Below are 27,789 nucleotides of genomic sequence, written 5' to 3' on the forward strand. Positions count from 1 at the left end.
AGCTAAAATACACGTCACCTGAGAAACATTTTTCCTCATGTGTTGATGTGACAATCATTAATCAGAAACAGAAAAGGAGGCCTATTGAAGATTTGAAATATTATTTTGATTTATTTATGCTTTGTATTTACAGTTACAGAAGCTTTTGTGACCTTATGGCATCCATCAATCACTTTATTTGCAATTGATTGTATTAATTATTCTGATGATCCATTGCATAACACATAGTTGGCGAGAGACTTCTGGAAACCCTTCACTGACCAATAGAAAAAACAGCCTTGGGAAAGTAAGCATAGAAATTCTTCTCTTGCTGTATTGGCCGAGAGGAAGGGATAAATCTTGAGTCATACCTATGAAGCCAATGACCAGTGCAGACCAAGACCCCGGACTCTTCCAACTGGGTCCTGGAGTGTAACTGAAGTTTCTACAATGATACCTTCTTCCAGCCTTGCAAGGAAATGGGGAGATCCCACATCTCTGCCCAAACTACCTACAAATATCCATCATTTCCTTCCACTCAGAAAGATGTGCCCTCCTCCTGTCAGAGGCCATCCACCCCCTGGGCTGTGGGTCTCACCCCGTGACTCCCACCTGTTCAGGACCCTTTCACCAACAGTCGTGCCTTCTCTCCCTGTCCGATCACCCTCCCATTATCTAAACATGCTCACCTTGTTTTGATGTCCTAAAACAATCTTTTTTGATCCTTTGCTCCTTTAATTACTGCCCTAACTCCCTCATTCCCTTCACAACCAAGCTTCTGGAAAAACACTTCTTGTCTCCAACATCTTGTGTCTCATTTAAGTCTCAGCCTGCATACAGTCTGCTTCTTCCCTCACTTCACTGCAACCGCTTTCCCCAAGTCACCAAAGAGCAGAGCTATTGGACGCCTTTTTTGCTTTTACCTTACTCGACCTCTCAGCTGCGTTTAACTCAACTGACCAACCATTCCTTAAAATGTTCTTCAACAGCTTCTGTAAAATTTTACTCCTACCTCCTCCTTCAGCCTCCTATGTGGACCTTTCTTCTAGTTGCCCCTCAAATGTGAAAACCCCCTCTGTTCTTCCTGTTTTCTGACATCTCTCATCTGTCTTAATTTATTACCGAATGACTATGATGGTTTCCTAATTAGTTGCCTTGCCTCCAAAAGCCTATCTCCGCCTTCAATTTACCTTTTTTTTTTTAACACTTGGACTTAAAGCCTCTCAGGGGGCATGTGGTATCTTAGGCATCTCTGTATTCCCAGAACCTATGACAGGGCTTGCATTTCTCTTTTGTACATTCCACTGCTGTCACGTTTCTTGCTCTATATTATAATTAGGTCTTCATGTGTCTATGTTCCATCTAAACTTCGACAACCTTGAGAAAACTTATGACTTGTTCATTTTACATCCTGCAATGCCTAGTACAAAGCCTCACATGTAGGTGACACATAGCTGAAACAGTGCTGAATGAATAAACGAACGATTAAAGAGAAGGATCTTCTATCTATTCCATTAAGAAGAGATACAAAAAAAGTTTGCAAAAATTAATTTTATATTAGGCCACCAAAAAACTTTAAATAATTTTGCCCCCCAAAGAAATTATTCTGGCCACATTCTATGACCACACAGTAATAAAACCATAAATTAATTACAAAAGTGTAAGTCAAAAAAGAGTTAAGCTTTGGAAACTTTTTATAGCTCTTCTTTAAAAAAAAAATCATTAATTGGAGAAGAAATCCAAAAAGCCATTACAGAATGCTTAGAAGTTTTTAATAATGAAAATACCACATATCAAATATTGTGGGCAAGCCAAAACAGTTAATTAGAGGCCAACAGACCCAAGAAGAAGTTGAAAAACAAGAGATCAATAATCATGAAAAAATATATAAGTTATCGAGAAATTGTTTCCAAGAAAAGTTTTTTGTCCAAATTACTTACACAATCAAATTCTCTCTGAGCTTCAAGCCACAGATAATTCCCAGGCCATAAAATGTTCAAGTGGACAAAAGTGACAGAAAGCTAACAATACTCCTGACTTAAACCGATAAAGGACAACAAAGGAAACCACAGACTACCCTCACATACAAACATAGTTTACCGTAGACAGGTAAAAATATCTCAATGTTAAGAAATACGTTAGCATAATGATATACAGAAATCAACAGAGAAAAGCTTTTGGATTAGCACAATAGGTAATCTTGAAAAAGTCTTTCGATAAAATTGAATATCAATATCTTTTAATTAATAAAATGGAGTTTGGAGAATTTTTCTCAGCATGATAAAGATTATCTATCTTAAACCAACCACAGGCTGCATACCTAATGGTGTAATGCTGGAGGTATTAACATTAAAATCAGAAACAAGAAAAGGATGCTCGTTGTCACTATCGTCATTTAGCACTCTTCTGGACATGTGAGCCATTGCAACCAGACAAGAAAAAGAAACTGAAGAAGAATTATGAGAAAGCAGGACACAAAATTTTCCAATTTGAACATGTTACAATCATTTACTTAATAGAATCCACCTAAAAAACATTTTTAAAAATTAGAAACATCAATGAAGTGAACAGTTACAAATAAATACACAAAATTAATGGAATTTTTCATACAACAACCAAAACTGTTAGAAAACATAACGGGAAAAAAAATTTCATTCATAATAGTAGCAACAACAACAACAAAATTTCTAGGAAAAACAAAAAAGTGAAAAACTTATTAAAGAAATTTGTGAAACTCTATTGAGAAAACATTTCAACAAATGGAGAGTTGTACAATTTTCCAGCACTGGAAGACCCAACTTTGTAAATATACCAGTTCTCTCCTATTTAATTTATATGATTAAACTTTGGTTAAAATCCCAAAGAGATTTTTTTAAAACAGGCCAAAAAAGAAAGGCCAAAGTTTGTTTAAAAAAATAAAAAACTGAGAATGGAAAAGAAAATTTTAGAAAAACAGCAAGGGGATACTAGGTATTAAATAGGCTAAAAACATCAAGAATTAAGTTTGATACTGGTACCAAAAGAGGCAGAGCAAAGGAAGAGAACAGAAAGCCCGGAAAGATAAATACATGCACTATGTTAAAGTGTTATTTTGTTAAATCTGGTATTCAAACCCAGTGGGAAAAGAATGGGTTACTCAATAATTGGTTGAATAGTTAATTATTAGAAAAAATAAAGATGCAATTATTACCTCACACCATCACTAAGGAAATGGCTAGTGGACTAAAGAGTTAAATGTGAAAAGAAAACCACACACAAACTTGAAGAGAATCATGTCATTGTTTTTATAATCTTAAAACTATTTTAACCATGATTAAATACTTTTATCATGAAAACTATTTTAATTATGATCACAAAAGCAGAAGTAATAAACAAAAAATTGTAAATATTTAAGTGGATAAAATGCAAAATTTATATATGTCAGAAATAACCTGCCATAATCAAAATTAAATCACAAATGACAAAATGTGATTAAAAAATGAAACCCATATGGTAAAGAGTTAATAGTGTTAACATATAAAGAGCATTTATAACTAACAATTGGGAAAAGGGTAATTCAAGCATTTCGTAAGAGAAGAAATATAAATGACCAGTATGCATATGAAGAAAATATTCAGCTTCCTAAAAAAGAGAACAAAGTAAACGATGATACGATAGCATTTATTATCTATAAGCTTCACAAAGATGAAAAATTGATCATTCCCAATGTTGGCAGGAGGTTTATAAAATGGCTCCTTCATACTCTGCTGGCAAGAGCATAAACTGGTACAACATGTGAGGAAGATAATTTTGCAATATGTAGCAAAAGTTTTTTAAAATAAGTATGCTCATTAATTCAGCAGTTCCTGTTCTAGAAACATATTCCAAATAAATAATATGGATTTTCGTAGGTGTAAGGATGCTTCTCAAGCATTATTTATGAGTGAAAAATTAGAAACAATCTGTGTCCCAAAAAGTAGTTGAATAAATTATAACACATTCGTAAGATGTAGCACTGTACAATCATAAAATAATCTTACTGACATATATTATTAACATGAAAAAATATTCAGCATAAATTAAGTGAAAAATTCAAGTTACAAAACAGTTTATTCAGTATGATCTCATTTTTCAAAGAAAATACGTGAATATTTGTAAAAGTCTGAAACGTTACATATCAAATTTTTAACAGTGGTTATCTTTGGGACAAGGGGTCACATACAGTTGTTTTCCCTTCTTTAGGCTTATTAGCTTTTTTCTACTGTTTCCATGATAAATATGTATTATTTGCTCATTTTTAAATGAGATCTTTTATATAAGAAAAGAGATACTAGATCTATGATCATAAAGTACTTTAATCATCTACACAAGAGGAGAAAGCCATTGACAAGAAATGTGATCAAGAAGAAAGGACCCAGAGCAGAAAGCCTGAGCATTCGTTAACTAAACCGGACACTTCCTCTCGACTAAGTCTCGGTTCTCTGACTTACTGGTCCTGGACCCAATATTTGATAGCAAGTCACTGGAAGTGCTTGAACTACCAGGCTCAAAGGATGCAAGAAGAGGAGGGAAGCACAGTCCCGCTTGAGCACTTTGGATTCAGTTTCTCAGAGACGTCCTGATGGACCTTTGTGCCTATCTGAGGCATTTCCTTAAGTAGAAATTCCCAAATGGTATCCATCCCATGCATACACGGTCAGATAGCATAAACCTCTCCTACCAGCTGCCCCTCCTGAAGCTGCACCTCCACCTGCCATGTCCCAAACTGCAAACAAGCTGCTCCAATTTGGTGACACACCACCTGCTGGTCAATTTGAGGTACTAACACCATATGGCATCCCGACCGCACCTTCCTTTCCTTTTAAAGGGACCTTGAATGCAACATTACTCTCTTATTTCTCCAGATTGGCAAATTCTACCTGGTCATCTCTTTCTCACATACATACACTTTTTGGACCCCTTTCCTCCTTCTCTTTTTTCTTCCAACATTTGTCTAAGTACATGGGGAATTTTTCTCTCCCCATCTTGTTCTTCTTGTTCTTCCCCTTGCACCATGTGTGAACCAAAATAAATACCAGTCATAATCAGTTATCATAAGAGCTGTGCTAGCTACATGCCTGTAACAAACAGAAAGAAAGAAAAAATTGTGAAAGAGAGTAGAGTTCTTAATCTCTAAAGCCCTTAAACAAAGCAAATAGTTTGAAAAAGGATAGCGTTTGTGTTGAATGTGCATTGCATTTAAGGATTGACCAAAGCACATGGCAAAAATCTCTGCTCTCAAAGCTGTCATCTCGCTGGGAGAAAAGCTGGAACATGCAGAAAGCCACATACAAGAAATAATAATAATTATATATGAAAACAAATAAGTATCTATTAATATTATCACGTTTATATTAATAGATTATGATTAATATGTAACAAGCTAATATCTGTGCAAAATGCTTATTGAATTCTCACAGCAATGCTCTAAGGAGATGCTATTATCACCCTCGATGACCTTTCGTGCCGTTAACTAGCCTGTCCACACTAGTAAGCAGCAAAGAGAAAGAGAGAGAAATATGGAGGTGAACTCAAGTCTGTCTGGCTCCAAACCCACACATTTACCCCTAGAATGATTTAATAGGCATAGAAGTTTTCACAGACTTGCACGTCCTTTCCTAATCAAACCTGCTCACCCTCAAGCACAACAGCCAAGCCAATTGTATTGTACTTTTGAGTCTAATTATTGGCATGACAACAGTAGTCTGCTACTATTATCCATTGCAAAGTGTGATATTTCAACCAGTGATACCCATTAAGTGGTTGTGGAGCGGCCTGGTAGACTGGGTGGCATTTATAACATTGTTCCTGTGGCTCGTGCCTTCTATGGATTAAAAGCATTTTGAGTTCCAAATAACTGATTTATAAGCGAACATTTGGAACACAGGACATTCATAGACTAGAGATGGGCTATACACAAATAAAAAGGACAACAATGAAGGAGGACAGTCTCCCTCAGACGAGGCCTCTGCAGAAGGTGTCCCCACACCCCAGTCTCTGTGCCCCTCCCCCCTTTCTTCAGCATCCCTAGGGAAACTCTCAAATTTCTGGACAAATTAGTCCCGATTAAAAACAGACTTCCGCTTTCATTCTCTTTCTTCTTCCTGTTTTTTTCTCTTCTCTTTTCTTTTCTTCCTTTTTATAAAATATCATTTACTTTTTAAAAACACACTACACATTAGGATAGTTGCGTTTACTTAATCTAATTCATTTCAGTTTACCTTTATGGCAGCATTTTTCCCTCCATCTAATCAGTTTCTTAGATTAAGCTAGATTTATAGCTGAAGCTGGATTCAGTAAAATACGAAAAGGAAAATTTAGCCTTCACGGCACAAAGCACCTTGCTTAGCATAATTACTTACATAATAACTTTTTCCCCTAATAGCTCTATTTCAAAACCCTGATTTGACCGCAACTTTCATTAATCATTGAGGATCTCGCTCTCATAAACTTCAGACTAGCGGTAAAGTTAATCTGAGTCTAAATCTAAAATGCGACTGCTGTTTCCAGAATTCTTTTAGTTCTTGAAAAGAGTTGCTGAGAGTAAAAAAAAAAAAATCCCTGAGACTGCCTCTGTGCATTTTTCTGATAATCCTTTAATGTGCAAAGAATAATGGAAGGGCCCTTTTCAGATTTATGATTTCCTTTCTCGTCAAGTTTCAGCATGGTTGCTATTTCAAAGCAGAAAGTAAAAAGCTGATTCAGGGATAAATGAGGCAAAGAAAATATTTAAATTTATTTTTTCTCAAAATGTGTGATAGCTAAAGGCATGAGGTAGAGCGCAGTTTGATCTTCGTAGGAATCAATGGAAAAGCGAAGTTAGAAACTCCAAACCCTCTTATTCTCCTATGCAAACTAGAGGACTCCACTGCCTCGCTTCTCCCCATATTCCAAGGGCTGCTTCACTCTCCGTGACACTGGCCTCCTTCTGAGTCAGCTAAGCTGTCCTGGGTCCACACCACAGCCCACTGGCCTTGGCTGGAAGATGACACTCAGTGTACACTTTCTGAATGGATGAATGAATCTTTACACCATGGTTGTAATTATAAAATAGCCTTATTATTTCGATACCAAATCCTTCTGCTCAAAATTGTTCATAATTCTAAACAAGGCCAATGTTCTACTTAATCGCTTCTGCTTTTCACTTTAACTGCTATGTTATCCAAACCCAGCTAGCTGACTATAGATCCTGTTTTCCAGTCCTTACTGCCAAACTACTCACTCAAGTTTTAATCCAACCATTACCGCCTCTAGGTTATAAATCCATTAGGCCTGAGCTTCTAACCTCATTTCCATATCCTTTCCTAAGGTATCGCTGCCTTTATCATCCGCCTCGTGGAATATCACCACAATTTACTTACTCTGTGTTTGCTCAACTTTTTGGCTGCAGTCTTGGAATTCTTAGACTCTTTGTGCATAGAAAGTCTTGGGATAAGAAATTCTTTTTTATGACTTCCTGGGAGAACACAAAGGCAACCACAAGCAGAGTGGGAACCTGCTAAGGAAGGAGGATCTAGAGTTCTTGCAACAGGATTTTCTTTTTTGTAGATCAGAGGGAGTAAACTAAGCAAGCACTGTTAGAAGCACATAAAAAAAAAAATGGCAGTTTTCCTTCATGTTTTAATTAAACAAGGAGTGTTTGTTCTCAGGGCTCATCTTTGTGATTGCCATGCTTTTTTGTGAAAAGCAGATCAATTTCTGCATGGTAAAACTCTCAAACTGAGGGGCATCTGGAGGGGAGGGGTCAGAACTGAGAGGGGTGCTGTTTCCTTAGCGGAACCATAGGAGGATGAAGCTCAGCAAAGAGGCTTGGCCGGTGGAGAGAAACACAGGGTGGTGAGAATTCAGTGCAGGGGAGCACTGAAAAATAGTTGAAAAATACCAACTAAATAGAGAGGCTTCTGTAGGCATTTGAATGCCTGTAAGTTCTTTTTAAATGTATATTCCAATGGTCAGAAAAACTAAATTATCATATGGAAGAATAGACTTATTTCCTTGTACAAAATAACAAAAGCAGGACTTCTGCGTGTGTTTTTTACTTTATAAGATATTTAAATTTAAAAAACAATAATGCTCATTGTAGCAAGTCAAACGACACAGATATACATAAAGAAAAATTTATAACCTCTCTTCCCAACCATTCCTATCTCATCAAGATAACACACACTTATGAGAAATGGATCTGATACACACAGATACGTATGGGGTTCTGTTTCTCCGTTTAAAAACAAAACATTATTCTGTAATTTGACTTTTCCCCCTAACAATGCATCATGGTCACATATATTGGCTCCAAGGTCAATAATTTAGTCTATTTAATTTATTCCTTTTAATAGTTGTGTACTCCTCCACAGTGTAGTTATATCATAATTTATTCACCCTATTAATGAATATTCAAGATGCTCCCAGTGTTTTGCCTCTATAAACAGTGTTGCACTAAATATCCTTGACATATATCTTTAGTTTCTGGTGCATTTATTTCCATAGTATAGATCTCCAACACTGGGATTATTGGAACTGCAAAGTTATTCATTTTACTATGCATTCTTTTATTTTCCCAAAACTAAACTAAAAGCAATGCCTTAAAAAGAATGATAAACGTCAACTTAGGGGATCAAGATTATAACATGAGAGGCACTAAAAATTCATTTCAGAATCATATCCCATCAAGCATATTCACTAAATCATTTCTGTTGAAGACGCTTGCTTGCTTTTCATGTATAATAATATTTTTTTTAAACCAAAGCATCTGAAGACAAACTGACTAAAATTTGTCAGTTAAAAGTTGGAGCCTATTTCCCTCCAGCTAGTCCTTATTACCTGCAAACACTGGAAATTCCATGAACCCTAAAGGCCATTCCAGTTGTAGAATCAATTGTTGATTGACTAAAAAAATTTATGAGCAAATGTGAACTGATATGTTATGAAGAATGAAAATGTTAATGTTGGACTAAAATTATTTTACTATACTTTCAAAGCATGCAATGCTGCTAATGCGGAAAAGGGTCAGTCGCACCCTCACTTGTTTCTATCTTGTTTTCTGGACTCTAGCCTTAGTAACTGAAGAGCCAGCTCTTCCACATGCCATCTCAGTGTGGCAGGAATGGGGCCCACAATCCAGAGATAAGGGTAGAAGCACCTGCTGTCTACAACTGCACTCCTCCTGGCATGGGGTGTTGAGTTAAACCACATCTTATAAATTATACGGTTTCACCATGTCATTTGGTTTGGGACTTCGGAGTGAGAGGTTGGAGTATATTTTTAACAGCATATATATTTCGTATTACTGTTAACTGATATGACTATACCAGCCAACACACTCAAAGACACAAACAACTTAGCGTAAGGTTCTCCGCCCTAAGAACAGAACAAATAAGTTATAGTTAACATAAATTAAGGGAAATTTGTTCACATTACCAAAGCATTCTTTGTTTTAGAAAGCCACTCATTGCAGGATTACAAGACATGTGTGCACCCCTGGTGCATTAAAAATGGCATTCAACCAACCAAAATTCAAGTCATATTATTCAAGAACACATTTATTAACTAAAATAAACATGAGTCCAATTTTGGACCCAACTTACTGGATCGGGTGGTCTGTGTCCTTTCCTTCAGAACAAAAAAGTGGGCAAGCAATTCCTAGCTGCCTGTGATAGACAAGTTATTTCACAACCTCCCCAGAGTGCTTAAAAGCAACCTGCTAAAAATACCCCTCAGTTCTCACATTAGCGTCCTCAGCTGAAGGGCCAGGGGAAAAATATAAACTGCCTGAAATATGTCCCCTGCATTCTAATTCCACAGGACTATTTACTATTAGCTGAAAATCCCCAGTAATCCTCCTGACAATTCCAACATTAATAACCTTTTTCTTTTTAAGCGTTTTCCAAACTAGTAGTAGTGTGGTGAGTAGTGAGGATGTTGCACATTGGAGAACTGGGAAATCAGGATTCTCATTCCCCAACCAGCCACTCACTAGCTGGGTAAGGCACTCAACTCTTGAAGCACAAAATTCCACAATTGTAAAAGGGAAAAGATACTACCCAACTCAAAGGGTGGCTATCTAGGTTGGAAATAATGCATTGCGCTTCAGGGTTTTCTCCTATAAAAATATTCAGTAAGTGCACAAAGATACATGTAAGATAAGTTCAATGTGACACTTGTAATAACAACAACAAAAAAGGGAAACAACCTAAAAATTATAGGAGAATAATCAAAACAATCACAGTGCATTAATTCATCATGCATCCATGACATCATCAGCCATGAAAAGCATGGAATGGGAAGATGACTTTGATGTAATAAATGAAAAAAGCAAGCTGCAAAAAACACTATGCATACGTGGTTATTGTTTAAGCCAAAAAAAAAAAAACTCCGCTATGCTTTTAGCACCATTTTTATTATAATCACATATGGTTTCAAATGCATAGAAAATATATGTAGTGACAATAAGCAGTAAACCTGTATCCACTCTGAGGACAAAAAGAGGGTTGCAAGACTCGCACGTCTTTCCTTTTTTATGCTATTCATTTTGGTATTAAGTACCTTCATTTATAGCAAACTTTTATTGGTTTTATAATCAAAAATTAAGGACAATAAAGAAAGCAATGAGAAATAATTAACATAGAGGATTTAGCACAATGCCTAGTGGGTTTTGATGAATGATGATTATCATAGTTACTCCTGTCCAGAAGCTACAGAAGTCCTTAAGTAAAAGGAGTTTACAGAAAACTAGCTGACCGTGAGAACAGGCGGCAAGCTATGGTCATGTGTGAGCTGGATTGTTTTTCTTAAGTGGTTTTTTATTATCTCGATTGTAGTGATGGCTTCACCGGCATATACATATGTCAAGATATCAAATAGTACACTTTTAATAGGTGCCACTTATTATATGTGAATTATACCTCAACAAAATTGTTTAGAAAAAGAAAAAAAGTGAAGCTAAAATTTTCAACAGTAATAACAGGAAAGATGGTCGAATGAGATCAGAATTAAAGGTTTCTAAGGTTTTATGTTATTCGGAAGATTTCTTTATATTATTCAGAAGAAGACGTCAATATGAAGATATTAACATTAGACTCTGTTAAATCAAATATGTATTTTAAAATTTTAAGAGTAACCACTAAAAGAAAAGAAATAGATTATGTAACTTCCAAAACACTAGAGAGGAGAAATTGGAATAAAGAAAACTTGAAAATCCAAAAGAAGGCAGGAGAGAAAAGAATAGTAAATAGAAAATAAAAAATAACATTATTAATACCTTAACAATCACAATCAGTGTAGATTACCTGAACTCACCACTAAAGTGCAAAAACTATCCTTACATTACAAACGAAAAGATGGACTCGTTTTTAATCAGTTCAACTCCACAGATACAGGGTGCTAGCGTGTGTGTGTGTGTGTCTGTGTACACACACACAAGTAAGAGGATCAGATGCTTCTCCCCAACTCAACTTCTTTTAACTGCTTTTCTGAAGCCTTGAAATTAATTGAAGGAAAGTTCTTTATACCAAAAATAGCAAAGGGAACTGACTTGGTGGGGAGAGAGAGGGTGAGGCGTCTACTTAGAAGGGAGACAAAGAGAAATAATGTTTTCCTGCTCTAACCTCAGCAGAAGGAGAAGTGGAATGCATGTGAAGTTGTCTAGCTGATGCCCAGCTGGCCTACTGAAAATGAGGCAGCTCTTCCTACTCAAAGTGAGGTCCTCAGGGCAGGGTGGGGCTCATGTCTGGACTTCCCAGCTCCTCTTCTCTGTAGGATGTCTGAAGGTAAAGAGGCCTTCCCTGCATGGTGGAGCTAGAACTCTTCTGAGAAAGTGAGCTAAACTTAACCAGGCCAGACGGTACAATTCATCTGTTCTTTCATGGAATCTGCAAAACCGAATAGATGGTTCTAATCAATCTTATCTGGAAAACAGATGGAAAATTCTCCCCAGACAGTAATTCTTTAGTCTTATTCCAAAAGGAGGCCACGTGGCTCCTCCGGGCTGTGTGCGTTTGGCAGCGTTCTCTCAGCTTCTATTGATTTTACACGTGTTGGGGTTGATGTGCAGGGAGTTGGGGGCAAGGCCCTAGGAGACTCTGAACAGTCACACAGTTCATTGCCTGTAAATAGCATCTTCAAATGTCCTTCCCAGCCCAATTACCTAGGAATCTGTGATCCTGGCATAGTCACTAGGATGCTAAGATAGAAATCGTATCAGACTAAGAATCAAAAGACAGGCTTTCTCATACCAACTCTGTCTTAATCTAGTTGAAGGATATTGAGTGAGTCCATCACAAGGCCATTATGAGTCCCCCTTAATAATCAATAAAGTGCAAATGACAGTATCTCTCTCACAGATTTTTCTGGAAAGCAAATAAAATAATATAGGAAAAAAGTACTTTGAAAACCCATATTGTATTGTAGAAATGTAAAGTGCACTCATTTCTTACATTTGTAAGACAATTTTAAGCCTTCATGGTACCTCTGCTGACATGACATCATCTCCTATGGAGGAGACTGATAAGTTTTACTTGACATTTTGACACTGTCTGCCTAACATGCTCACTCTCCTTTATCACTCACCTCAACAACAACCCCAACTGCCCCTCCTACCTTTGGAATGTCCTTGATCTTTTGACCAAATTTCATTGGTCCAGGGATGAGCATATGATCCAAACTGGGCCAGTCACAGTGCCTCTCTTGCTTTGGCCACATTTGAGTGTTTCAGGGGTGAGCACCCAACTCAGGCAGATGATTCCCTAACCTAATGAGTCCCTTCCCCATGCTTTTCAGAAATGGAGCCAAAACATCCCTGTTGGCTGGCCACGTCTCAAGATATGAACCCTAGAACCTATTAGCAGTCATATTTTCTGCTTTGCCTACACTTCTGGGAGCTGAGTGGAAGAAGAGTGCTAGGTCTCAACTTTCAATTAATTATCTGGTTTTAAGTATAAAATGCCTGTCTTCAGCTGGGCCTCATCCAAAGACCAGGGTCCCCCATTGTAAACATCTCATGTTTTGTCCTCTTGAGAGAATAAACCTCTAGCATCCTACTATGGTGGGAGAGGGGCAATCTCCCAATTGTGTAAAGTAGGGAAGGAGATCTAGGAATCTAACTGTGCTTTAGGAAGATTTTTCTGCCAGTCTTCCTCATTTTAGCTTCATCTTCACCTGCAGTTTCAATGGTACCTAGTGCCACGAATTCCTGAGTCTTTGAAGTGTTCTCCAGTACAAATTAGATTGCTTTTCTGATTTCCACCGTTGAATTAGTAGTCAACCATCTGTTCTCCAGCTTTCAAAATATTGTCGCTGTGTATTTGTGACAAAAAAAAATGCAACCCTTTGATCTCATTTTAATAGGAGTTCAGAAAGAAACAGAGATAGGTAAAGGTGTGTGTTAAATCACTTTTAGCTGAAAACTCAAGGTCCTTACAATACACTCATCACTCTTTAGAACATTCTTAGCTGCTTTGCTGTTTCTCTGGTCCCTGGGCCCATGTACTACCATGCCTGCTCTCTGCTTTGGCCACCTCTTCCAAGCTTGTGTCCCATATTTCAAAACTATCCCTCTTCCCATACAAATTCCCCTTTCTTAAGTTACAGGATTATATCAAACCAAAAAAAGCATAGATAACCAACTTTGTATCCGGGTATCAGGGACTGATTTGCTCCTATTTGGAATGGGTATGGTTTTCGAAAAATACGCTGTGTTGATTTGTATGTGTGTGATTTCAAAACTCATGTATGTTCACCATAAAAAATTAGAAGAGCACAGGAAAGAAAAATAAGATCAACTCCAACCACATCACTCTTAAAATTTTGTTTTGGTGTGTATGTGTGGTAACCTGCAGATGGTCCCCAGGGATGCTCACATGCCCTTGTGTGATGTGACCTTGCCCACACGATTCAGGACTGGCCCTGGGGTGACCAGTAGAATACAGGGCAGTGATGGTGTACGACTTCTAAGGCAAGGTCATCAAAAGCACTGCAGCTTTCACTTTGGCCTCCTGGATCTCTCCCTCTGAAGGAAGTCAGAGGCCATGTCTTGAGGACATCCAAGCAGCCCCACTGAGCAACCCAAGAGGAGAGGAACTGGGGCCCCCAGCCAAGAGCCAACGTTGACCTACCAGCCTCATGCGTGAACCCCCTCAAAAGCAGATCTTCAAGTCCCCATCAGGTCTTCAGGTGGCTGCAGCCCCAACGGACCGCTGATGACAACCTGCTCTTTAAAGGCACTTAGCTTTGGAGTGATTTGTTATACAGAAATAGGTAGCTAATAAAATATCTTTCCTGTCTTTTCTAAAATTTATAATGGCTATAGATTTTCAGTCTGCCTTTTTAATTTACCATATCTCATAACTATTTCCAACGTCATTAAACATTTTTAAATATTCCAGTGTCATTAAATATTCCTCTAAAATATGATTTTTCCCACGTGGCTGCACAATATTTCATCTTAGCTACATAGTATAATGTGTTATGTCTTAAAAGTAGGTTTTTGAAAAAAACAATGTCTCAGACCTAAAGAACAAATCCCCAGTGGTGGAAAGTTGGTAGCAGAAAAACATATATATATGGAAATTCTATATACTTTATTAATACTTTCATTCATTCTTTCACGAAACATAAGATCAGTAAATTGGTATGTGCAATATCTTATAGCAGGCACTCCAGGAGAGGCAAAAATGATAAGGACAGAATTTAGGATCTCAGACCACACCTGGACAGCACCTGGCATGTGTCTAAAGACCTACCTTAGCATCAAATAGCAAGAAATCATGTTTTACCTGGTATACATAACTGGGGAAACATATCTGCTCTCTCTCACATAAATTTGTGTCCTAATGAATCTCATTACAACAACTAACACAACAAATATTCCTTAAGCACTTATTATATGTAAGGCTGTATCTGGTTCCCAGAGGGAATTTTTAAAAAATAGGTTTAATTCACATACCACACAATTTATTGGTGTTTGGTATATTACACTATTAATTTTTTAAAATTGTGGTACAATATACAACAAAAAATTTGCTATTTTAACCATTGTTAATTCAGTGGGATTAATTACATTGACAATGTTGCGCAACCGTAACCCTCATTTCTAAAATGTTTTTATCACCTCAAACAGAAACTTTTGTAACCATTAAGGAAGAACTTCCATTCCCCTCTGCCCACAGCCTCCAGTAACCTCTAATCTATTTCTTTCTCTATGATTTGCCTATTCTAGATATTTAACACAGGTAGAATTATACAATATTTCTCCTTTTGTGCCTGGATTATTTCACTAAGAATAATTTTTCAACGTACATCCACGTTACAGCATATATCAGAGCTTCATTTCTTTTTATGGCTGAGTAATATTCCATCATATTTATATACTACATTTTGTTTATCCATTTTTCTGTTGATAAACACTTGAGTTGTTTCCACTCTTTGGCTATTGTGTGTAATGCTTCTATGAACATTGACGTACTCCAGAGGGATTTTTTTAAAAGCACAAAATGTGGCTCATACCTCAAGGAATTTAAAATTAAGTTGATGAGAGAAGAAATTCCTGGAAAATTAACTATAGAGACAAATAAAGGCTGAATAAATGAAAGAAATATCACCAAACTTCATGTGATTAAATATATTATATAGATAGACAGTGTGTTACAGCATTTTGGAAGAGAGACTCTCACTGAAGATCATCACTGGCTTCATCAAAGATGGCAGTTTGTGCTGTGTCTGGAAGCATCAGTAGGATTTGGACTGAGAGAAAGGAGGAGGAATTGGTTAAATCAGCACAGGGAAATCCATAAAGAGGGAAAATACACAACACATTCAGGGAAAATTAGAAGACATGTTGCTTAGGGCCCGAGAGAGAGAGAGATCAGAAAAAAATATACTATTACACCTATGCCAGATGTAAGAGACAGCTTTGGGGGCTCCAGCTCAAGGTCCTCCTCGCCGAAAACTGCTCCCATCCTCAGGACCCCACTCCCGAGACTGTAATGAGATGGACAAGGAATTGACACCTGAGGCAAGCTTAGGCCATTCCGATAATCATATTCTTTCTCAAGAGAATTTGGAATTGAGAGCAGAAGATTTATCCATTTCTCCCAATGCTTGAACAAACAGGACGTTCAAACTGGGGAGCTGATGGACATCCACCTTCTCCCTGTGCATGGCGAGGTAGGGAAAGTGGGAGAGGGAGGGAGAGAGGCAGACGGAGGGAGAGAGAGAGAAAGAGAGAGGCAGAGCCTCAGAGAGGAGTGGAGATGAGATACCATCAAGTTCTAGCAGTCATGGCCTCAGGGCCATGAGCTGCTCTTTCTGGAGGGAGGCCCTCGCCAGTCTCAACTTCACTTCTTGTGCTTCTATGAAATAAACTTTTTTCTTATAACCAATATAGCTACTTTGAATGCATTTCCGTTCATTGCAACTTAGCTAAGATCCCAGGCAGTTTGTGGCCGTCTGTCAAGAGTTCATCGAAGCTACTGCATTGTGTTGCTACCTCGGCATCCATTTTATTTGGCCAAGTGGCCTGCAGCTCCTTACTAAGGGAATGTCCTAGATAACAGCCAGCAGAGTCACAAGTAAATGTAACCTGATATGACTTTCCTGAAGACCTTTGTGATGAACAGTCTCTCCCCAGCCTTCCAGAGCCTTCCTCTTCTGCTCCCTTAGATAAGACCCACATGGAGCTTACCAAAACCCTCACTCTTTTTGGTTGGAATTGACCAAGCTGGCCTTAGCCCAGGAGCCCCAAAGCATTTCACCCACAGACCCTACCCTAATAAAGGCATGTGCCCCAGGTCCTGTGCCTGCACCCTGCCTTGACCTCCCCATGCAACCCCTGGAGGCATGCTGTGTATTTTCTCCAGGACTTTTGAGTAATAAACTTCTCTGTTTCAATTTCTCTTGTGGTCTTTTATTTTGCTCACCATCCAGCACCTGGGGCTCTACTGAACAAATGCTAATTTAACAAAGTCGTAACACCCTCCAAGAGATTATTCTCTCAGGAGTGTGGAGAATCGAGCATGTGCGGAGGGAAGACCCTGAGGGAAGGAAACCAGCAGGAGGGGTAATGAGAGAGTCCTTGAATGAGGTAAAAAGAACAAGAGTGGAAGCAGTAACAACAGGAAGGGAGGAATGGGATGTGAGACACATTTAACAGGAAGGATGATCCACTAGGTAAACCGGGAGGTGAATGACAAGATGGAGGAAAGATGGCACCAACCCAGGTGGGATGATGTCACCATCAAAGGAAACGACACGGAAGCCAAGTGGATATGATAAGAAGGGTAAGATTTTTATCTTGGACGTGCTAAGTTTGAAATGATGACAGAACATCAAGCAGAAATACACTACAGATAGTTAGACACCTGGTCCTAGAATGTAGACTAAAATTCTCTCAGAGCTGGATAAGCAAATTCAGAGTTATTTACATATTGAAGTTATGAATCAGCTCTCAGAGAGAAAGGATTTAGAAATAGAAAACAACAGCTCTTGGTAAGTAGCTACATTTGAGAGCAGAGAAAAAAATGATCATGGAGATTGGAAGTAAACAATGACAACAAAGCATCTCAGAATTCCATAGAGGAACATTTTAGGATATTAAATGGTGCAGAGATCAAGAGCGATAAAAGTTAGAAAACCATTGTTCACTGCATCATTTAGAAAGTTTCTGACATAGTTTTGGTGAGGTTGAGGAAAGAGTGTCAGATTTCTATGTGTTTCAATCTTGAAAGAGAAGTGAGAAAATAAAGGTGGTAGGTGACCAAACGTGCACAGAGAATGTCAGCAGTGAAGTCAGAGAATTCAAATGGGTGACTAGAGGGGGCAGCAGATTCAGGCAGATTGGGTCATAGTTTTCCATGGCAAAGAGGAAACATGGATGTTTTAAAGAAAATGTCCTAGAAGCGAAAGAAATTGAGAGAGAAGATACTGAGGAAGGATGGATTAACTCATCAGGAGGCTGGGGGAAGTCAAGAGACAGGAAACAGAGAGCTATTTGCCTCTTTGAGTAGCGTGTGGCACAGCCACCCTCCCCCTGCCTTGGTCTTTGTTAGCGGACCTCCATTACCAGTTCTCAGCTCCAGTTCTCAGCCAGAAGAAATAGAAAAGTGTTCCAGAAGAGGTAAGTCACAGGAATACACTATTCTCCTGACCTAGGCTCCTGTTCCTGGAACTACATAGATAATCTCAACTCACCCAAACGTCCCTGAATTCTTTTGCTGATTTGTGAAACCAGCCAGTGGCCCCACTCCACCCAGATTTCTTGACCTTGCCTGAAGGCCAGTTGATGTGTGACTTTGCCACTTGCTCCTCATTTACTACTGCTTAGAAAGAGCAGTGGTCGTATCTGCAGGATCCAACAGTTAATGGAACTCACGAAGATAGAAAAACTGTCTCAGAAAGCACACTCTACATGCAAAAGTCAGCTGCACACACCTCCCTCCCCTCCTTTTTCCTGCCCTGGAGGCTGCAAGGGCAAATTTAGAGAATGACCCAAACCCCAGTCCCCTAGGGCTCTACCTTTCTTTTCCCCTCAGGAGGACTGAGCAATTTTGCATGATTCTTTTTCTCAAGGGCCCACGTATTCTCTTTCATTGTGACCTTTCTCTCCACCTTCCTCTCTTCTACCTCTCTGCCAAATGTTACTCAGGAAAACCTCAAATAGGGAACCAAAAAAGTTCCTAACTAGGGCTACACCATGAGAGCAGTGCTGAGTACTTTGTCCTTAAGGAAAAAGCAAATCCAAAGTTTGGAAGTAAAATTAGAGAGGTGAAATGGCCTTCTCCTCCTAAAAGTCACATAGATAAGGCATAAGAATTCCACCTATTTCCTCATTCTTCTCTAGTGAATTTGCTTTCCTACCGACGTTAATGGACAAATAAATGATTTACCTTTTATGTTTGTCCTGGCACGTGGTACAGCACCTGGCACTTCCAAAATTCTCTGCCAGCACTTGTTGCTTTGGATAAAAGGTGATTGTGAGTTGATTCAGTATATTCTATTTGTTTTGGTTATTTATATTATTAATTAATATAATTATTAACATGGTATTAATGTATGATATAATGTATTCAGGTAGAAACAATATGTTAATAATTATATTTCATTATAAATGTATTATAATAATTTAATAACTAATACATATTCATAATAATTTTTAATGATTTAATAAGGAATTATTTAATGTAATACATTGTAAATACATTGTAATAATTTCATTATAAGTATATGGAATTTAGGTGCACATACCCACTCACTATTTATGACTTTGTTCCTATGGGAAAATGAAATCAGAGGCCCAAGAAAATTCTTAAAAACAAGCTTTCGGAGTACTATCAATTTGTAAATCATGCGATGGATGGTCATTATTTCTATCTTAAATGTCTTTAACTTTTATTTTGATTTTAGAATTTTCTGACTTCTTTCAATATAGCTTCACAAACAAAACCTCATGGAACACGAAATAAATCCAAAATGTGATCGTTCCAGCTGGCTGCGACTTGTCCCCAGGACTTCAAAGACCCTTGTTTCCATGTTTCTGCCTCCGGCAGGGCCGTGAGAACCTACAGCGTCTCTTAGTTTTATCCACTTCCACCAGGTCTATTTTTGCATCGCCATATTTAGCACACAGAGCTATCTTTATCACCCCAGCTGACTGGCATGAGAGTCCCCGGGGCATAGGAGTTACACAAGATTATTGAAGCACGCTTCCTACCCTTCAAATAAAACAATGCAGAATACAGAAAAGACATCAGCAAGTGGTCACAATGTTAGGAGGAGGGGTGTGTGTGTGTGTGTGTGTGCGAATTGCTAAAGATTTTTATCTTTGTGCTATATTTTATGCATGATTAAGAGCACAATTTCTATAACACCTTCTGGAAGTTAGTTTTAGGCTGTGTAATGTAATCTATTCCAATGCCTAAATTCGCTTGAAAACATCATGATAAAAAAGTTTCTTACAACCACATAATCCAGATTTCAAAAATTAGGAGTTTCTTAAAACCTCTACTACACTTCTTCTCAATTGCGAATCCATAGTTACACAGCCTAAATGAACAGTTGGATTGTTCCAATAGACCAAAACTCAAAAGCTGCCAAGCCTCGCGTTGCCTTGCTTGCTACTGTCCAGTGCAGTAGCCGCTAGACACCTGAAGCTATTGAGTGACATGAGGCTTGTCCAGACACAGATATGTAGTAAGTGTAAAATGCACACTGGATTTCAAAGACTTAGTACCAAGAAAAGAACATAAATAGCTCATGAATAATTTTTTTATATTGACTGCACGTCGAAATGATAATGTTTCAGATATATTGGGTCCAATAAACTAGATTCTTAAAGTTAATTTTACTCGTTTCTTTTTATTTTTTTAATACGACCCTAGAAAATATAAAATGACATACGTAGCTCATATTTGTGGCTCACGTGATATTTCTATTGGACAGCACTGGTCCAGAGGCCTCCACAATAAATCATATCACCACTAAGCGGTCTTTAAAATTAGAAGTCAGAGTTGCTGCAAAATTTTACCCCAAATCAGGCTAATCAGAGGACAATCTAACTTGGAGTGAAGGTTAAAGAGCCCCTGCGCGCTTAGTTCTCTCATCCAAAGAATTTCAACAGGACCCAACAGGAGAGTTAAGTTTTGTCTATGGATACAAGTCACTAGGAGAGAGAAATGTTACTACAATATATGTAATACTTGCCTCAGTTACCTCTTTCCTAATTGGTAACACATCCCTCATTTTCATCTCAGTGGTTATTAATTGTCCTCATTTCATAGCATGAAAACTGGAGAGTGAATCATGAATTCACTTGTTTTGAGTTCCCATTGCTTGTTTCCTCTGCCAGTGCTGCTGAAATGAAGACTAGGAATCATTTCACCAAAAATAGAGACATGATTTTTTTTTTTAAGTTTAGTGGAAAATAAAGCTTTTAAGATTCTATGTATGGGCAACAGATAACTAGTTATTATTATAGGAGCATTGTTCCTGGACACACGCACAGGGAGAAGTTCACACTGATCCTGAATATTAAAATACATAAAAAATTCAGTACCAAATCCCTGAGGTGGGATTACCAGATTACTGAATTAAAAATATACTGGGGATCACCGCTGCCAGCAATGAATTGTGTAACTGCTGGTAAAAACAATAGTGATTTCAGGAATAGATCGAGAGCAAAACAATAATATCTTTGTAATGTTCTGAAACTGTTTCATGAATAAAACTGAGACTGGCTCCGTTGCATTTCCCAGTCTGATTTGCTGACCATCTTGTCTGCCCATAATTGTTTTCTGCCATTCATTTCCTCCAATTGTCAATTATTACTAAAACAATCATGAAAAAAAAAAGTGTGTGTCTTTGTTTCCTGTTGCAGATGGATGCAGTGAAGTCATAGACGAGGCTAGTGCATCATAATCTTTTCCATTACAATGAATTATGCTGTCACAAACAGGATACAGCTCCTTACTGGGCAAAGAAGCAGTAGATGGAGCTGAATTAGCACAAACATATTATTGTCAGCCGTGACAGCAAGATTTCAGAACACTAGGACTTAGCTCTCCGCTTTTTAAAAACATACTGGTTTTTGTTTCTGATTATAAAAGTAGTATATGCTTATCCTAGAGAATATTCCCGGAGACAAAGTAGAAAGTAAAATCACCCTTACCCCACCAGCCAGAGATTCCTATTGTTAACCTTTTAGTACACGAATTTTTATTTCTTCTTTGATATTTTTTGTGTGTGTGTGAGGAAGATTGGGCATGAGCTAAAGTCTGCTGCCAATCTTCCTCTCTTTTTGCTTGAGGAAGATTGTCACTGAGCTAACATCTGTGCCAATCTCCCTCTCTTTTATCTGGGATGCCACCACAGCGTGGCTTGACTCGTGGTACTAGTTCCACGCCCGGGATCTGAACCTGCAAACCCTGGGCCGCCAAAGTGGAGTGCATGAACTTAACCACTACGCCACTGGGCCGGTCCCTGAATTTTATTTCCTAACTCCTTTTCATATATAATTTTTAAGAAAATGGGATCACACCATGTATATAACTTTGTTGCCTTCTCTTTTTCACTCAACATTTACCATGAACAGTTTCCAATGCCATTAAATATGTTAACGTAATTTAATGGCTATATAAAATTTCACATTGTGGAATATTATTTAACAATTCCCTTCTTTTTCTATATTTAGGTTAAGTCAAATATTCGTCTGTCACAAATAGGTAAACATTCTTTTATATACATTTTTGTCTCAATTTATGAGTATTTCCTTAGGGTACATTCCTAAAAGATAGACTATCCACTTTTTATTAAAAAATATTTTGAAGTAAATATGTAGAATAAAAGGTCTGGAAACTTCTTAAGAATAGAGACACATGTGTGCATTAAAGATTTAACAGCCAAACTTGCTACACGTGTCTTCTTAACAGGGTAAACAAGTGAAATACTTTTAATGATTACAGAGTTTAAGATAAATCTAAAACTGGTCTATTCAAAATGCCCTTCAGGCCAGCCAGCTGTAAGGGTGAATGTAATTCCATGAAGTCCTTTTCCAGAATCTCCTAGCACAACTCGCCTGCACACCATTTAGATGATTCTGCAGTGTTACTGTGCACTCTTGGTTTCCTAAGAGCTTCCTTCTAGCTGCTGGCTGCGCGGTCCCTGGCCTGGGCTGAGCATTGTTATCAGGTCCTGCCACTAGAGGGCAGCCAGCGACAGAGACAGGAGTTTAACATTCTTTTTGGTCCTGTTTTTCTCTTCAGCGTAATCTTTATTTTACCAGATAGCCGAGGAGAAATCGAAAACTGAAAGGAAAACAATTTAGGTAGTAAACAAATGTTCAGATAAGTAAATAAGAAAATCTCTGTGTATAAGCGATTCCCTTTTCCTCAGAGAGATTAACCAAAAGTTGCAGAATTCTAAGGGTTACCACAGTTAGGAGTAATCAGAGACGAGGAATCCAGTTAAAAATTGGGTTAAAGCATGGACAATTGGTGCCCTTAGAACTTTGCAGATGGAGAAATGGAATCCAGAGCAGATACTCAACATTCACTATGGGAATTAGCAGGAATATGAGCTTTGACCTCACACACACCTGGGTTCCATTTTCTATGTGTCTCTCACTAGCTAGGTAATCATGGACAAGTTACTTAACCTCTCTGAGCCTCAGTTTTCTCATCTATAAAATGTGGCTTGCAATGGAACCTGCCCATAGGTGGTTGTAAGCATTAAATAAGAGAATGGATATAAAAGGCTTGGCATATGGTAAATGCTCAATATTGGCCATTGTTATCATTTCTGGTCCTCACTGCCCTCCTAAGCTGTTTCCCATTTCCAGCTGTCCACTCACTATTTCTACCTGATTATCCCATCATTGTCTCAATTTAATATGTCTGCAACCAAAATCCTGATCTTCCTTACTAACTCCCTGACCTGCTGCTATCTCTTTGGCTGTTTCTTTGAACGGACCATAAAACATAATATCCTCTCTAACACATCATCTCCTCCTTTAATCATATCCAATTAGTTTACAAAACATGTCGATTTGTTCTCTAATGTGTCTCCATCTGGTTTCTTTCTCTCTGTTGTCACCAGCACCCGGGGCTTGGCTGCCTGCTCTCTTAGCCCCACCAGGTCCTGCCTCGAATGGGCAGATCTTATTGATTCATTTCCCTTTTCAAAACCCTCAGTGGCTCCCAAGTGTCTTTAAATTAGATTATAAACTCCTTAGTCTGACATGACAGTCCCACCAGTCTGACTCCAACCTCTTCCAAATGTTTCTCTCTTGCCCCACATGCTCATTGCCCCTGCTCCTGTCAAGCTGCTTGACACACAGTCCCCAGGTATGGTTGCCGGATTTAGAAAATAAAAACACAGGACACCCAGTTAAACATGAATCAGATAAACCACAAATCATATTTTGTATAAGTATGTCCCATGTAATAGGCCTCGCACCCACCCATGCAATGGAACATACTTTTACTGAAAAAAGTATATGTTGTTCATCTGACATTCACATTTAAATGGGAATCCTGTATTTCATCTGGCAACCCAAGTACATTCCTATCTCTGCCCTGCACACAGCTCCCTTCTTGTCGTGAATGCCCTTATCTCTCGCTGTCCCCATCAGATCTCCTTCTGCCCTTCAAGGCCCAGCTCAACTTCACACCTCCACAAAACCTGCCTGGATCAGGCCTTCCTTATCTGGCACTTGTTATCTACATCATTCATTTGGTTCTACATACAGGATGTCTTCTGTCCTATATAATTCCCTTTCTCCAAGTAAATGTTAAGTTTATCAAAGGTAGAGATTGTATTATAAGTAGAACTTAATAAATATGCTTCGGTGGTGAATGGTGCTGCCGCTGACCCATAATATAAGGTGCAAGGGGATGAGAGAGTAAGAGAAAGAGAGGCTCCAAAGGCCACTAATCTGGATTTAAGGTGCTCACAGACACACAAAATCAACATGCACCTCCTCCTCCCCGGGTAGCAGGAGGCTGACGGGTACGGCTGCCTGACCTCGGCACACTTCTCCCCACAGCCCACTGCAGGACACCCTACAAGCTGTGGATTCTATTTGGTGACATCTAAATTCCTCACTGCTCCACACCATCTCTTCAGTAATCTGTTTCACTTACATTTAAATGTGAGGGCAAGGAGTGGCTATGCTATGCAACCTGTAAACATGTAGCTCTTACAGAAGTTATGCTGGAAACCAAGCAATGGATTTCTATTTAATTCATAGAAAAGCTTAAAAAACATTGACAATGTTTTTTCAAATTAGCTAACTCTGATCATGTAAAATACTCTTGGAGGCTTGAAAACACATCAAGAAACATGTAAAACTTTCAGGCAGTTCCCAAGAAATCTATTTTCAATACCTGGCGTTTCATGAAAACATTTATAAGTATCTACGGGCAGCCAGAAACCAATGACCAACAATAAGACTTCTAAAACTGAAAAAAAAATTCTTAGAATAAAATATATACCTCATAATTTTATCTATTATTTTAACCTTCAATAGTGTTTAAAACATTTTTATTCTCATAATGTAAACACACAAATGTGTCAAGTGAGAAAGTTGTTTTAAGACTGTAAGGAGAAGGAGTTCAACATTAACAGAAGCCAGCATCACTGTAAGCAATATCTCCATCACTGGACCCACGCAGAGTGGCAATTAATTAGGTTACCTTAAATTTCGCTTTCTGGAAATAATAAAATGGATTCAGAATTGACATTGCAGCACTGGAGTGTCCTGGAAATAAGCCCTAAGAGGTTTTTATCTGTTTCTTCAGACTCATCATATTTATCCAGATTACTTGTATTTCCCTCTATTTTTTAAAATCTAAGTTCAGGTAAGATATATCGCTCTTTTTATTCAAGACCATTATGCTTTGCTACAGTTTCCATGGAATGAATTATCATTTTCTAATCAGAAAAAAATAACCCTGAGTTCTCCCAGGAAAGAGAACAGCCAATGAGCTCCCCCCTGAGACAGAAGCTAGCCTTGGCCTCCTGCTCCAGTCACAATCTGGCTGGCTCAGCTTTTCTGGCTTCCAGCTTTGCTATCTTCTTACACCAGACTCTAAACATACCAGTCTCAAACTGGGAGAAGCCAAAATGACAGCAACACATTTCCTCCTGCTCTTCCTTTTCAATAAACCCCCAGAACCTCATTCCTTTGTTCGACATTGTCGTGACATTAATCAAGTTACTTCAAGACACAAATGTGGATGTTAGCAGCAGTGGATTCAAATGTGGTGCCGCATTTCAACAAACGTACTTGTTGGATGGCAGGGAACGTTAAAAGAATTTGGAATGTCCCTTGGAGCTTTCCAAGTTTTTGTGGGTAGCATCAACTGTTCTTGGATTTAATCCATTCCTTTTTGACCTTTCCACTTCCAAACCCGGTGACATTTTTCAGGTCACTCAGAAAATACATACTGAATGAATGTTTTGAAATAATAACTTAAAAATGTAAACAATTATTGTGGACAGTTTCTATCACTGGAGCTGTTCAGTGCAATATTTTGTGCTTCTAGAAGGTTCTCCTCTGTCTGAAACTAAATGTCCAGGAGAAGAAGCTTTGTATTAAAAAATGACAACAACTTTATCTTCACTTAATTTTACACAAAATTTAAATTTTAGTTCAAATAACTGTTCTGAAATTAGCCATTTTTGCTTGAGGGCCTACTAAATGTGTTCTAAACCAGTAAGGAAATGGTACAGGGATTATTAATCAGCACTTTCAAAAAGATAGAAAAACAGACAAATATCCAGAAATTATTTTTCAAAAATGATCTTCAATGAAATTATTTATAGTATTTAATCTCCTGGTGATTATGAAACTGAGGAAAACTTAGTGGAGATAAAGTTATCTTAAGGAAACAACCGCTTTTTAAAAAATATTTATTATTGTTAAAAACTGAATATGTCCTGACTGAGGATGATTTCTACATGGCTTCAGAGACAAGCAAAGCTCACTGAAAAGCTGCATTAGGATCTGCCCTCAAATCATATACACTTTCTACAGCAAATATTCATAGTTCATGATCTGCATGGAGACACAACAATGGACAGGCTTAAAAATGACACTTACCTTAACTCACAGACGTGTAATCATTTCAAGTTCATCCCTCTGTTGAATCGTCTCTTTCTTTCCACTTCACCAACCCCGAACAGTTTTCTCTTCCGCGTGTCTAAACACCTAGAGATTCCTATTCTCTCTTCTAAAATGCTGTCATCACCTCCATTGCCCAAATCTAGTTCAAAAGTGGGGAGGGAAAAAAACATCAAATTTGCAAGCTGTTTACGCCTAACAACGACAGCGAAGCTGCTAAGCTTTGAGCTCAATGAATTAAAGGTTGTTTGGCTAAATGGCCGGCACACTTCCTCCTATTCTTTCTGAACTTAGTTTTCCTGCCTCCAGTGGAGCTTTTTCCTTTCCTGGGCTATAAATAGGCTGGTCGTAAGGATCCTGAGGAAAGAAGGCAGGAAATGCATTTGATTTCAAAAAGCAGCCTTAGGTGAATGTGTGTGTGCCTGTTTCTTTCATGTGAATACCAATAAACAAGCTGAGGAAAATTCAGCTTTGATATGTGCATCATAGTCAAAATTCTTTTTGTCTATAGTCTCGGTTTGGCAATAAATTGTTGTTTCCCATAAGCAAAGCTTGGGTTTAGAGATGTCTCATGTTCTATATAAAATGCAATGAACAAAACTACATCTAATCCTTCATTTCCCAAAGGAATGCCACATAAATTGAATGTCCTGGGGGAAATGAGGCAGAGGGCAGACAATGGGGGTTACCATACTTGTTTCTTTTCATTCAAAAGGAGGTGAAGTACTTTTAGAGGCAAGGTTCAACAAAAGGAAGATATCATCAGATGAACAAGAAAAGCAGATATTTTGCTTAAAAGAAATTATGAAGTTGAGTTTATAAACCAATCATCCATCTACACTAAACTAATAGAATGTCCTAGCCTTGCTACTCAAAGTTGTTTAACATGTCTCACGATTATACACAACCCAAACTAAAATAAAAATTCGTTGTCATCTTTCACATATCAGATGGGTAGATCAAAATTTTGGATATTGTCTGATACCATTGAAGTGTGGAGAAATAAGCATTCATATAATAGTAGATGGAAGTGTGAACTGGCATAAACTATTGGGAGGGCAATTCTCAACTTCTTTCAAAACATTAGGTACACATTCTCTTATAAGATATTTAAACATGGGTGGCTCTGCAAAGTAAGAATGTAGATCTGGAATGGCGGGAGAGTTTAGTTTGTGATATACATATTT

General features: G+C 38.1%; 1 protein-coding gene across 4 annotated transcripts in view; it reads right to left on the reverse strand.

Annotated features, from left to right (window-relative positions):
- The window catches only part of RASGRP3 (RAS guanyl releasing protein 3), a 97,635-nt gene extending 70,818 nt beyond the window's left edge, over positions 1-26,817 (reverse strand). For 2 of the 4 annotated variants that reach the window (XM_046663521.1, XM_046663517.1), the window contains exon 1: positions 26,582-26,817. The gene's annotated coding sequence lies outside the window, so the exon portion shown is untranslated. Of the gene's footprint in view, positions 1-9,581; positions 9,760-18,872; positions 18,941-26,581 lie in introns of those variants that run through there. The other 2 variants (XM_046663519.1, XM_046663520.1) reach the window with 2 other exon arrangements.
- Positions 26,818-27,789: the final 972 nt, after the last annotated feature.

This window comes from Equus quagga, chromosome 5, assembly GCF_021613505.1.
Source record: "Equus quagga isolate Etosha38 chromosome 5, UCLA_HA_Equagga_1.0, whole genome shotgun sequence".
NCBI lineage: Eukaryota > Metazoa > Chordata > Mammalia > Perissodactyla > Equidae > Equus > Equus quagga.